General features: G+C 37.9%; 1 pseudogene; it reads right to left on the reverse strand.

The window, feature by feature from the left end:
* Window positions 1-1,780: 1,780 nt before the first annotated feature.
* LOC149167222 (calcium-transporting ATPase 1, endoplasmic reticulum-type-like) overlaps window positions 1,781-15,058 on the reverse strand; it is a 31,230-nt pseudogene continuing 17,952 nt past the window's right edge.

Here is a 15,058-nt window from a genome sequence, read left to right on the forward strand (position 1 = left end):
GTATCTTCTACCAAAGTCAAAATCCTGGAGGTGGCCCCATAACTAATTCAAAAGGCTCTAGTATACCCAATTTATCCTAAGCCACAGAAATTCACCAAAACCACCTTGTTCTACAGTTACAGTGCCTTCTCAGCTGGGGAACAATAGTCCTTTTTGCAAATGATTTTGGCCCCTAGCCACCAATCCTTGCCTATTGCTGATACTTTCCCAATACTTACCTTTACAGAGGTAATGCAACATATCCTCACTGTAATTTCCCAGTTGTTTGAGGAGGATGATTCCAATATTACTACCAAAGCCACCATAGGGTTTCTGACAGAGATGATGTAGTCAGGCCATTTGTTTGATATACCTTCCTTCCTGGCTCAGTCCATCAAATTCCAGATGCACCACTTTTCCATCACCTCGTTTTTCAGATACTACTCCATAATGTTTTATTTGTTCATATATACCCATGTAGATGAATTTGAACACATGGGTCTCATTCTCATGGATTCAAGCAAACATAGAAAGTTTGTCATTAATTGGTATGTTGTTGTGAGGAAGAAACCCAACAATGAGGGATACTCCCAATCCACATCCTCTTATATGGCTATTGCATATAAAATCATCCATAATGTCACCCCCGCCCCAAGAATCTTGCCTCACCAAAAAGAGATCCTCTAGCTTAGTAAGGACACTAAGGTGGGTGATCGGTATTTGTTTGAAAATTACACTGAAATTAGGGTTTATGGATGTGATTTCCTTCCCTACCGATTACATGTTTTCATGCCAATGAGGATATTTGCCTTCAAGTTCATCAAACAGAACCTACACATGGATCAAATCCACTTTGCCCCTGCTAAGAAAGGCTATATGTTCAAATTGGGTAAGCCTATAGCTCCTTTAATTGTCAATACGGGGCAAGCCCTTCAACCTGCTGAGAATTTGTTGAAAGAAATTAATTTTGAAATCGGGGATATTTGGCATTATAGCCCCCATGATGTCATTGCAAAGAAAAAAAAAGAATTAATGCTTTAACCTATGATGATGAATACATGCCATAAGCTGAGTTGAAAGCTAACTTTAATGTTAGCCTCACTCTCATAATAAAACAATTATAAATCCAAAAATCATAATTAAATAAATAAAATCTTGAGAATTAGGAGTTAGTTCCTCAAACTAGGGAGTTTAGTTAGGATGAGAGATTCTCTCCAATTAGTTCTCCTAGATTAGTGTTTTGTTGAGAAAATATCTCAACCAAGTTTTTCGAAGATAGACATACTATCTTGAGACCAACTTCCTCATGTATTTATTTGTACTATTATCATTCTTTGTATATTGGATTGATTAATAATGAGAATGTGAGGAATGTTATAAGGCTGAGGCCTTTTCCGCCATGTCTAGTTTCTATATTTTTGAGTGTTTATTTTATTGAGTTTATTTATGTGTGTTAGTTTCCTTCATGTGGTATCAGAGCTGGAAGATTCATGCATGTTATAAAAATAAATTGTTTATGAAATTTGTGGCATCGTGTGGAGTTGAATGTATCGTCAAAAGAGAAATGTGACCAGCTCTGCATTGAAACAACGTGAGGAGTGCATGTTGGAAAGGTGCAAAAAGAAGCCATCCATGTGATAGAGAGAGGATGTGGTTTCATCAATTTAAGGTATGAAGGTATTGTTTTAGTCTGCACACATTTCAAAGAGTTTTGCCTTGTTTTTTTGTTATTAAAGCAAATGTTGAGCAATCGTAAGCTGCGTATGAATGAGTAGAGTAAGCTTCATCTGATTGAAAACATCTATACTCTGCTTAATGTCAATCCAATGGAAGAAAAATTCATTTTATTGAATCTTTCTTTATGAATTTTCCACCCTAAAGTCTCTACACTTGGTAATTTTCTCACAATAGCATTTTTCTGAGCCATCTTTCTAGTTCCAAGAGCCAAGCATGTTGTAATAACTGCAGGTAAACCTCTAGGAATTGCAGCCACAGCTAACGCTACCACAATTTTGAAGTAATAAGTGCATTTTTCAAATGAAAATTTGAAATTTCAAGGCCATCCATTTACATACTCCCATGTAAGAAAATATTTTAATTGATAAGCCAGACCAACGCACAGATGACTTCGATAATGGAAGTCAGAACCTTGCCAGACTCATTCAATTTTTTCTTTAACAGTGTATCTTCACCATGCTGCGAAGCTTCGTGGATATGAGAATGAACCTTGCCTATCTTCGTATTCATTCTCGTGGCTATTACAAGACAGATGCATGTACCATTGACAACCATTGTTCTAGCAAAAACCATGCATTGTTTACCTTGCAACTCCACGTCCTCACAATCTACTTTGTGATGACCCTTATTCACAGCCATACTTTCACCCATTAGCGAACTTTGCTCTACCCTAACAGTTGAGGTTATCAAATGCAAAACCCTCAGGTCAGCAGGCACCTTATCACCTACTTTAAGCTCGTCGATATCACTAGGAATTAATTCTCTTGCAGGCAAATTTTTAATGAAATGCCTGTCCCTTCTCACCCTAGCGTGTTCTGACTGCATTTTCTTCAACGCCTCTAGGGATTTCTCTGCATTGGTCTCTTGCCAGATGCTAACGATAGCATTGGCAATCAAAATCAAGAAAATAACCAGCGGCTCAACGAAGGCAAGAGGTCTTCAAACATGGCTTGACATGCTTCATGCTTAGGAAGAGGCACAAGAATATGCTTTTCAAGATGTTGAAGCATGGCTGCATCCAGCTCCCATGGAAAATTACCATTCATTCTCTTTTCCATGATATTTATAAGATCTGGTGTCAGAAGAAGCAGATTCTCGGTGGAAAATAGACGCAGAGGGTAATGGGAGTGGATGAAGGAAGTTTTGAGATGGGAAAAAGGCATCTGATAGTGTTTCCCTTCATTGAATATGCGAGAAATGCTGTTAAAGACACCGCGCAAGCTCCCAAATGAGCTCAAATTTGAGCAATGCTACATCATCTTCATCTTCTATAAAATGATGCACCTTTGCTCTGCATAATGGATCAAGAAAACTTTTCGGCTCCTTTGTAATAGAGTTGTCATCATGTGGAAGCTTGGGCGATCATTCGTTGGTTTCATAAGTCGTATTTGTTTTATTCGTTGTATCAAATCAAAAATTTCCAACACCTAAAGAGGTGATAAAAACACTTGTAGTTGTCAAATTTATGTGGAGTCATTTTAACATGAGGGTTTCTATTGGTTCATATTCGGAATGTGCTTTGTTGTGTGTGAAATAATTTCGTTCCTCTTTTATCTGCGACTAGGGCAAAGATGATGAGAAAAGTTTCTCTGTGATCAAGAAATTGAAGGATGTTGTTCGTTTTGTTTTTTTAATTTCTAGGTTTTTGGATTTAAAAAAAAAGGGCTTTCATTGGGTGATCTCTATGGTTCAGTCCTCTGATCACAGTTTGCTACTCTGCACAACTATGGGCCCTCTAGGGCATTAGATTCTAGAGTAAATATCCATTACTACAGGCAATGACAGCACCAAGAAATAAATCTCCTGTTAAAAGGATTGATCTCAGATTTTTGGTAGCCGTAGCAGATTTAGGAATCATCGCAGCAGTCGTAACGACAATTTCTGAGGCAGCGCTCTTTTTTCCATGAAAAGAGAATATCACAAGCTTAATCGGAGAACTCTCAATGAAAGCGTAGGCTCCGCTTTGCAGCGCCTTTGTCACCATTGGAACTCTCGCGAGTGTTCTATACTAGCTGGCCATACTCAACTTCTTCTCCAACAAAGAGGTATAATTTATGAAAAATTTAAAGTTTGTTTTGAATTTTTAAAGTGTTTTGACTTTTAAGAAGAGATTCGTTCACTGAAAAAAGGTGACTTTATAAAAGTTAATTTACCCTTTTAAAAAAGGAACTTCATGAAATTATTTTAAATGGGAGTTTTTGAAAGATAAAGCTCATTATTGGAATGTGAGATTTTTAATGGAGAAATAAGATGTGTTTTCTTATTTCTAAAGTGATGTTTGTGGAGTAATAAGGGCATGTTTTAAATTTTTGGAGTGATAAGTGAAGATTTTTAAAAGGGAAGCTCACTTATGTATTTTGAAGAAAGTTTTTTAGCAGAGTGTACTTTTCTTTTTTTTGAAGACACATTGCTTCAAGGGACTGTGAGCTTGGAATTCTCATTGTTGGAGAAATTTCATTCATGATATTGTGAAAGTGAAGGTTGATGTAAATTCACTAATTAATAAAATCATAATTTTTTGTGGTGCTTGTGTCCTAGATCCACCCGAAATTGAATAAGGGGATCTTAGATACACCGTGTGTAATGAATGCATGTGCATTACTTGTGTTCAGATTATCAAAACACTCTCTTTGTATTATTCTTAAACAACTACATGCACATAAGCAAGCTTAAGTAAAAGAACACTTAATCAAGCTCCTGTAGTCAAGCTTAAGTACACAAGCACAAAGCATCACATCATCAACTTGATAAGATGATCTTCCAAGAAAGCACATTTCACATCATGTAATCAAAGAAATCAAGTTAAAGACGCTACAAAATCAAGCATTTCAAATGAAGACAACATCAACATCATCAACACCTTTTGTATCACTTGCAGATAAACATTTTTTAACTGAATTGTACGGGTGCACTCTCAGTTATAACCGACACCCTAATTTGAATTGTTATGGTGAATACATTAAGTCAAGTAAGTCTTCAACTGAGTCATCAAGATTGAACTTGTCATTTTCCCCTTGGGTACATTTTCGACAGTGTTCGACACCCTTCCTTTTTTAAAATCAGCACATTCAATGAGTACATTCAAGAAGGCACAAAGTGTTAGTAATCAATCAAGCAAGTTCAAGCAAGCCATCTAGCAAGCAATCATCATCAAATGAGTGTGAATTCTAGTATTATATTCTACAAGTGAGAAATAAGCAATAAATCAAGCGAGCGTGTCATTCAAACAATCAAAGTAAGTGAGCGTGTCATTCAAACAACCAAGCAAGTGAGCGTGTCAAAATCAAGTGTGAAAGTTCAAAGCACAACATCTACAACAAACGAGCTAGTGTGAAGTTGATTGAAGCACTCACGAAGTGTCAGTGAAGAATTCAAGAAAAGCGATCGTCATCAAGCAAGCATGAAATCAAGAGTTCAAGCAATCATGTTGTAAAACTCTAGCAAGTGTTTAAAGCATCATCAATTAGAAACAGTACAAGCGAGCCTGAATTCAAAGTGAGCAAGCTAACATGGTGACACACATTCAATTGTCCCAAATTCTTAACAATTTGATTTTATCATCAACGGGTGACATGGTGAACATCAACAAGACAACTCTTGTTGATATTCAAATGCATCTTCAACACGCACATGAAATGATTGAGTTTCTTCAACTGGAGTCACAACTTCAAAGAGATGAGTTGCAACAGAAGAGTGATGTTTCCAAGTCTTTCATCCATACAGATGAAGATAAAGATGTTGATTTCAAGTCACTGATCCAACCAACTTCAAGTGTTGAAGTGGTCCCTGATTCAGTTCAACTTTCTTCCAAACCAATCATCAAGCCATGGGAAGAACTTCAGAGTAACAAAAATCGACGAGACTTAGGATATGACAAAGATGAAAACACCTTGCATATCCCTGACTATTCTAAGCTGATCAAGTTCATCAATGCAGGGTTTCTTGATCCAATAACATCAACAAGCCATGAGACAGCTGCAGACAAATAGACATGTGCACAAACTGAAGTTGCAGTCAAACCAAAATGCCTTCATTGTCAAAGAACCAGTCATCTGGAAGATCAGTGTTTTAATCTCCACCCTTGTCACCATTGTGGCAAGACAAATAATTCATCAACACACTATAGCAAACAACAACAATCAAGCAGATTGAAGATCGATTATTCATGGATTGATCCCTGGGAATGGTCATCCACAGTCAAAAGATTGTATAAGTTTTACAATTGAATTCACTCACACATATTGCAGCCAACAGTAAAATGAAGATGGTACTCTCGTATAGTTGAACAGGGGATTACAATAGTGAAACTCTCCTACATCTGAAGGGGGGTAGTTCATATATCAAATGTAGGTGATTGTCTCTCCTTTCAGTTGACAAAGGGGGGAAAATGCCAATGAAATTGACAGTGGTTGTCAGACTGAAATTCTCAAAAACATCAGCGAAGCATCCAGTGGGCATTTTCATCAGTGAGTGAGCATCAACAAAATTCTCCAATGGGCGATCAACAACAAAGTCAGTCGTGAGCAGTTTTCAAACACAGCAAAAGCAACAGTGAGTTGTTTTTCAATGTTATCAGCCAATGGACGTTCTCTATATTTTGTCAGTAGACACAGGATGCTAATTTCAAGCAAAGGATAGATAGATCCTTTTGCAGCTTGACATGTGATGGAGTTATCAAGCAAAATTTTAGAGATGACTCAGACTTTCAGTTGATTCATGGTCTCTTCATATTGCAGTTTTTTCAGCATCCAACTTTGGCGGTTTTTTAGGCAAATGTTTTTTTGAGGATTAACTTGAAAACTTGGAAGAGGGTTCCTTGTTCTTATTTTGGATTTATCATTAAGGGGGGGACTGTTAGCCTCACTCTCATAATAAAAAAATTATAAATCCAAAAATCATAATTAAATGAATGAAATCTTGAGAATTAGGAGTTAGTTCCTCAAACTAGGGAGTTTAGTTAGGATGAGAGATTCTCTCCAACTAGTTCTCCTAGATTAGTGTTTTGTTGAGAAAATATCCCAACCAAGTTTGTCCAAGATAGACGTACTATCTTGAGACCGAATTCCTCATGTATTTATTTGTACTATTATCATTCTTTGTATATTGGATTGATTAATAATGAGAATGTGAGGAATGTTGTAAGGCTGAGGCCTTTTCCGCCATGTCTAGTTTCTATATTTCTGAGTGTTTATTTTATTGTTTATTTTATGTGTGATAGTTTCCTTCATATAGAAATATAGAAATAGAGATTGAGACTCCAACACCAAAGGACAAGGCATAGAAAAGGAGTGTGGATTTGAAAGGAGATGTGGAAATAGAAGATGCTCACACTAGAAAAAGGGCCAAAATCCAAGAAGCATTGGAGCAAGAGATTGAAACCAGGTTGTCTAAGACAAAGCTAGGTCAACCAAGTTTCCATGTGACCTTAGAATACCCACTTCAAGCTTATGTCGCTTCATCTACAAAGGTAGCCCTTCCGAGTTTAGTTGGTAGTTCAACAATGAAAGGGTCTATGTGACCTACAAGGAAGGTGACAGAGGAAAAAAAAATGTTTAGAGAAGAGATGCAAAAGCATTTGGCATCGCATTCGGTCCCCTACCATACCAGACTCCTGGCTTCCATGGACCGAGAGAGGAATCAAATGAATTCTCACTACACCATCCCTCATCACAGTACCTCCCATCAGGCTCCGAGTTTAGGGATTTGGATGTATCCATGGACCTAAAAAGTGTCCCTATGCTTGACAAAATCAACTTTTAAAGGCAAGTGGGAGAAATGTTGTAGTGAACTAAGTAGTACTGCCATGACCATTAGCAAAACTGATGCAAGAGAAGGCCAGAGAAGGTTGCAATGAAGTCGATGCAAGAGAGAGCTAACTCTAGAGCTCTGCATATGCAAAATGGGAACTTCAAGGAAATCATTGTAAATTTTGGAGTGAACACATAAGACAAAGTTGCCTTAGAAACTCTTATCCATAGTTCTTAGACTGGGATCCAAGAATTGAGGCATAAGACGAATATGTCTGCTCATGACCATGTGCAGTGCAAATAACTGGTACAGGTGGAGGAAGAAAAATAGATTCTATCCAAGGAGTTAATAGACCAAAATAACAAAGTGGTGGCCCTCAAACAATAGGTAGCAAAGTCAAAAGAAAATAAAGTCCCATATTTGTGCATTTCTTGTGCTAGAGAATCCTTAGAACCCCACTGAGCAACTCACAAAAACACTCATTGAGCTACAACTCTCAAAAGGAGAACTCAAGAAGGTACAAGTGGATATATACAATGCCAAACGTGCCCTTGCACAAAAAAAGAAACGATTTGGGATTGCCAAGACAAATGCAAAGTTGATCGACAAAAATATAGAGGCAGCAAATCAAGGAATCACTTAGCTTAACGACAAGTTCAAAGGTAACATGTCTCTCCTTCAGGCCAAGAAGCTAATATGGGATGAAGTGATAACAACAATTAAGAATAACTGGGAGTATATGACTATGATGGAAGAGAAAAAATTTGCAATCAAGGACTATGAGTTATTCATGTTATCTACTAAGGAGGAGGGTGAAAAGAATGTTGAGACAACTAAAAGATTCATTCAATTTTTCAATGAAAAACCACTCAGTGAGTTCAAGGCCATAGATGTGGTAGAATGGGTGGCTGCAATCATGGAGGTCTCTAAAATGATCCAAAAGGAATATGTTAGAGCGAAGGTTGAAGAATTTCTAGAGAAGGCATTGAAGGATGTAGCTACTTTTGACTCAGAGTTTGAACAAAGGGTTCGAGTAGGACTACCCAGCTGTTGGGACCTCGTAGGTGGATTAATCCCATGGAAGAAGTACAAGAAAATGTTGGTAGAGGATAAGAGTGGAGTTGATTCCTCCCACGAGAAGACCTCCTCCTTAAAGGGCAAGAGAGTGGTGAACTATCTAAGGATATATTTCCAACTACAAGGTATGGTGAGGACCTTGCTTCGCTCCAGGCCAAATTATGCAAGGCTAATAGGGCTTAAGATTGTCTATCAAAACTTCTTTCTCTCTCCTCTACCAAGCCCAACACTGTGGCAGAAATGTGATCAATTTGTCAACCCTCCTCAAATCCAGATTATTAACCTAACAACTCTACCTCCAGAACCTCACCAACAAAGATGAAGATATTTATGATAGTGCCAATCATGCCACCTTACTGTTTTATGTTTTCTGTCAATATTTGATTTCAAGAAATGAACTCAATTTACTTAGGGTTTTGTCAATACAACAATGCAAGTAGCAAGCTCATATCATTATGTTTTGATGAATCATTGGTAAATCAAGAAGGAATATGTTTTAAGGGGTACTCAATGTGAGGCCCTGTAAAAAATGTTTATGATGCATTTTGAAGGGTTCTTAATTTTGTTTCAAAGGGGGCTCTAGAATTGTTAATGGAGAAATGGAAATTGTATGGTCTATCTGAAGATTAATAAATAATTTTGGTGATTCTTCTTGCATAAGGTTGTAGCATGTAGTATACAGAATTAAAAAAGATTTCGTAGAAGCCCCAACCTTAGCTAGCCTAGATTATCAGAGACCATTCCTCATTTTTTCATTTTCCTCTCCTATCATGGTGACAATTGTTTTATTCCTGAAAAATAGTGAAGGACAGGAGCAGGCCAGTTGCATTTTTCATCCAGGTGTTGCAAGATACTAAGTTGAAATACACTATTTTAGAAAAATAGGCCTATGCTTTAGTCAAGGCTCTGAAGGCTTTTTTTATTTATGTACTACAATCCAATATATTTTCTTATGTCCCTATGACTCCTGTGAAAGATATTCTTGTACAAGGTGACAGTGAAGGCATAAGAGGAAAATGGATTACCAAAATTCAAGAATATTATATGGATATCAAACCCACTAAGTTGATCAAGGGGCAAGGATTACCGAAAATATTGTCTGAAGCTAACTATCAGGCCTTGGGCATAAATCTATTGGAAAATGAGGAAGGAGAAAGTAGAGGAGAAGAGGAATAGAAGAATATTGAGACCTCAACATAAAAAATCCAGATGAAATACCTAGTCTCGCATTAGTATAAGTTTCTTGTCCATTATTTACACTTTTTGAACTGGCCATTGAATTTCGACAAAGTTAAATATAGGGCCTTGAGGCTACATGCTCATAATTTATTTTATTTCAAATGGTCATTTGTAATGGAAGGATCGAGTGGGGATATTGCTATTATGTTTGGTGGAAGAGGAGATTCCTAAGGTGATTGATGAATTCCATAGTTGTGTCTATGGGGGACATTACAACTAGAGAGACACAACCCATAAGATTCTCAAAGCTGGTTTATATTGGCCTAAATTATTCAGTGAGCTTTAGACATATGTTAGGGCTTGTGAAAAATGTCATATTTTTGCATAGAAGAAGGGGTTGGCACCCCTCCCCTTGATCCTTGATTTTGTAGAAGAACCCTTTAGACAATGGGGGATAGACTTCATTGGAGAAATACATCCACCAACTAGTGGTCAACAAAAATGGATACTTACATCCATTGATTATTTCACAAAATGGGTGGAGGCCATCCCAGCTAGAAATCCAACCGATGCAGTGGTCATCAAGTTTATGGATGAGAATATCCTTGCTAGATTTGTATGTCCAAGGAAGATTATCACTGATAATGCTCAAGTATTTAAGTCAAACAAGTTTATTAGTTTCTACTAAAAGTACAACATCATCATGGGCCACTTCACCACCTACTATCCACAAAGAAATGGATTGGTTGAATCCTCAAGAAAAACTGTAGTGAGGATTCTTAAAAGGACCATATTAGAAAATAAAAATAACTATGACTCACAACTGAAATTTTCATTATGGTCCCATAAAGTTACTACCAAGAGGTCAATCAGGAAGTGTGCTTTTGAGTTGGTATATGGAAAGGCTGCAATTTTCCCTGTCAAACTAGCCATGCTAGTGGCTAAAATTCTACTACATGTTGAGGAGGAGCCCAATTCTATGATCAGGAGGATAAATTAGTTAGTAGAAATGCAAGAAAACAGAGGGCCGGTGACTCAAAATCTTAATGAATATCAAGAAAAGATGAAGGCTCTTTTTGATAAAAAAGCAAAGGACAGATCCCTACAATGAGGATATTTAGCACTCAGATGGAATGCTAGAGGAGAGGACAAGGGAAAGCATGGGAAGTTTGATCCTTTGTGGCTTGTAACTCTCAAGACATCTAAAGAAAAGGGAAACAACACCTTTTTACTGGAAAATTTTGATGGTGAGGTGCTTGAACTTCCTGTGAATGGGAAGTTTCTCAAGCTCTATTTTCAGCACTAAAGAGGTCCATTTTCACCCACTGTATATATTAGTGAGCCATTGTACATACCAATAATGTTTTATGTTCTTATTGTTTCTGGTTTTCTTTATGTTTTACCTGAATAAATTGACCCCATGCCCAATAGATAGAGGCACTAATATGAAGGTTCTCAAAGCATTTCTTGCAATACATTAGAAAATATTTATTTTGGCCAAAAGCCAATGGAAAGACGAAATTTCAGAAGCTAAAACTTGAAAGCTAAAAGCCAAATGGAAAATTGAAAGCGAAATGGAAAGCCAAAAGTCGAAATTTCATAAGATGAAAGCCGAAAGGATCAAGGAAAATTGAAGGTGGGTCCATGCTTAAATTTCGAGTAGCTAATGGGTGGATCACCATTCATCCTGGCTCGACCAACTCAAAGAAGCATTTCGAGGGTGGGGGGGACTAGCGCGATCGATATGTCGACGCCACCCTCGGGAGTTGAAAAGTTAGTAAGGTGGGATCAACCAATCGATAGACCAAATTAACTCTAGGAGGTCTCGTCTTGGTCCTGCCTCCCACTCGCCCACCCACCTAAGAGAGGTGGGGACTACACCCACCATGCATTAGGTTGCCGACAACGCAACAAGTGAGTGTCAAGGTAACGATAAAGTGTACCCTCCATGGTCAACCTGTAACCCTTCCAATCATTTTTTTCCATGTGTCTCCCCATCATGACCTCGTCTAACTTCAGATGGTTCTTTCCCCCTACCTATAAAGGCCCTTACCAGTTTATCTGTTTGAATTCAAATTCATTCTTATTGCATCCAAGTTATCTCACTATTCATCTCGTCTACGAGGATGTTCATCCACCAGATTTCTCTAGAGCTCCCACCAACATTGTTCTCCAACTGTCACCCGATCAAATAGGCAATTTGCTAGCCTCCTACCTATAATTTTTGTCTACACGCTAAAAATGAAGAAATCGGCCCCAAAGACCCTCAAAGCGTGGGAATCCAAACCTTCATCCTACACTGAGCCACTAATGGACACAAAGGTACAAATATTCGACCCGTCATGTCCCTACCACCTGTCAGACCTCTTTTTCGACATGTATGACCTCTATGTCAAGGGAGAGGACCCTTTCACAGTAATTGAATCAAGACTATATTACCAAATTGCACCCTTTTTCTATCTTTTTCCTGAGTTCATTTCATGGCTTGTTGTATCTTATGTTGAGAAGAAGAACTATTTTATATCTTCCACTATAGTCAAAATCCTGGAGGTGACCCCATAACTAATTCAAAAGACTCTAGTATACCCAATTTCTCCTTAGCCGCAAAAATTCACTAAAACCACCTTATTCTACAGTTACAGTGCCCTCTCAGCTAGGGAATAATAGTCCTTTTTGCAAATGATTTTGGCCCCTAGCCACCAATCCATTCCTATTGCTGATACTTTCTTAATACCTACCTTTACAAAGGAAGTGAAAACTATCCTCACTGTAATTTCCCAGTTGTTTGGGGAGGATGATACCAATATTTCTATCAAAGCCATCATAGGATTTCTGAGATAGATGATGCATGCAGGCCATATGTTTGATATACCTTCCTTCCTAGCTCAGTCCATCAAATTCCAGCTGCACCACTTTTTCGTTACCTCATTTTTCAGATATTACTCCATAATGTTTTATTTGTTCTTGTATACCCATTTAGATGAATTTGAATACTTTTGTATCAGTCTAATGGATTCAAACAAATAGAGAAAGTATGTCTTTGATTGGGATGTTGTTGTGAGGCAGAAACCCAACAATGAGGTATACTTCCAATTCATATCCTCTTATATGGCCATTTCATATAAAATCATCCATAATGTCTCCCCCCCAAGAATATTTCCTCAGCAAAAAGAGATCCTCCATCTTAGTAAGGACACCAGAGTAGGTGATTGGTATTTGTTTGAGAATTACATTGAAATTAGGGTTTACGGGTGTGAGCTCCTTCCCTATCAGTTACTTGTTTTCATGCCCATGAGGTTATTTGCCTTAGAGTTCATTAGACAAACCCTACACATGGATCAAATCCAATTTTTACCTGTTAAGAAAGGTTATATGTTCAAATTGGGTAAGCCTATAGGTCCTTTCATTGGAAATACCAGGAAAGCTCTTCAGCCAAGTGAGAATTTACTAAAAGAAATGAATTTTGAAATGGGGGATATTTAGCATTATGACCCCCATGGTGTCATTGGAAAGAAAAGAAAAAACATTAATGCTTCAACCTATGATCATGAATACAGGCCAGAAGTGTAGTGGAAATATAAATTTAATTATTAGCCTATTAATATATAAATGGAGATTGAGGCTCTAGCAGCAAAGGACAAGGCACATAAAAACAGTGTGGATTAGACAGGATATGTGGAAATGGAATATTTTCACACTAGAAAATGGGCCAAAACCCATGAAGCAATGCAGGAAGAGATTGAAAATGGGTTAACTGAGACAAAGATAGATCAACTAGTTTTCCATGTGACCTTAAATGACCCACTACAAGCTTCTGCCTCCTCATCTACAGAGGTATCCTTTCTGAGTTTAGTTGGGAGTTCAACAATGATAGGTTCTATGTGGCCTATAGGGAAGGCAATAGAGGAAAGAAACAAAATGTTTAGAGAATAGATGCAGCAACAGCTGGCATCTAATTCGATCCCCTACTAGACTAGACTCCTAACTTCCATGGATCTGAAGAGGAATTAGACAAAGTTCTCACTACACCATCCCTCAACACAACCCCTCCCATCACGCTCATAGTTTAGCGCTTTTGATGTATCTCTCCACCTAACAGGTGTCCCTCTGCCTGAAAAAATCAACTTTCATAGGCAAGTGGGAGAAATGTTTTATAGTGAACTAAGAAGGAATGTGATGACCATTAGTAAAGCTAAAAAGTTATTGGAGAAGGTTGCAACGAAGTTGAAGCAAGAGAGAGCTAACTCTAGAGCTCTACATATGCAAAATGAGAACTTCAAGGAACTTATTGTAAAGCTAGGAGTGAACATAGAAGACAAAGTTGCCTTAGAAACTCTTATCGAGATTTCACAGACTAAGATCCAAGAGTTGAGGCATAAGTTCAAGATGTCTGCTTGTGAACATGTGCAGTCCAAAGAACTAGCACAGGTGGAGGAAGAAAATAGATTCTATCCAAGGAGTTAATAGAGTGGAATAACCAAGTTGTGGCCCTCAAACAACAAGTACCATATCTCCAACAGAAAATTGACGCCAATATTTGTGCAGTGCTTGTGCTAGAGAATCCTTAGAATCCTACTAAGCAGCTCACTAAATCTCTCATTGAGTTGCAACTCTCAGAAGGAGAACTCAAGAAGGTAGAGGTGGATCTAGACAATTCCAAACGCACCCTTTCACAAAAGGAGAAACAATTGGAGACTACCAAGAAAAATGCATAGCTGGTCAACAAAAATCTACAGGCAACAAATCAAGAAATCACTGAGCTTAAAGACAGGCTGAAAGGTAACATGTCTTTCCTTCAGGAAAAGCAACTAATGTGGGATGAAGTGATAACAAATATGAAGAATAACTGGGAGTACATGACTCTGATGGAAGAGAAAAAGTTGCAATCAAGGACTATGAGTTCTTCGTCTTATCTGTCAAGGAGGAAGGTGAAAGGAATGCTAAAACAACTAAAAGATTGATTCAGTATGTCAATGAAAAACCACTTAGTGATTCTAGTGCCATAGATGTGGTAGATCGATTGACTCCAATCATCGAGGTCTATAAAATGATCCAAAAGGAAGTTGCTAGAGCAAAGGTTGAAGAATGTCTAGAGAAGGTGTTGAAAGATGTAGTTTCTTTTGACTCAGAGTTTGAAGAGAGGGTCTGAGTAGGATTGTCGAGCTATTGGGACTTCGTAGGTGGATTAATCCCATGGGAGTAGTACAATCAAATGCTAGTAGAGGCTAAAAGTAGATTCAATTCCCCCCACATGAAGAACTCCACCTTAAAGGGAAAAATAGTGGTGAACTATCTAAGGAGAGAGTTATAACTACTAGGGTTGGCAAGGATCTTGTTT

Source organism: Pinus tabuliformis, chromosome 5_1 (genome assembly GCF_031772625.1).
Source record: "Pinus tabuliformis cultivar Carrire ecotype Pingquan chromosome 5_1, CPIR1, whole genome shotgun sequence".
Taxonomy (NCBI): Eukaryota; Viridiplantae; Streptophyta; class Pinopsida; order Pinales; family Pinaceae; genus Pinus; species Pinus tabuliformis.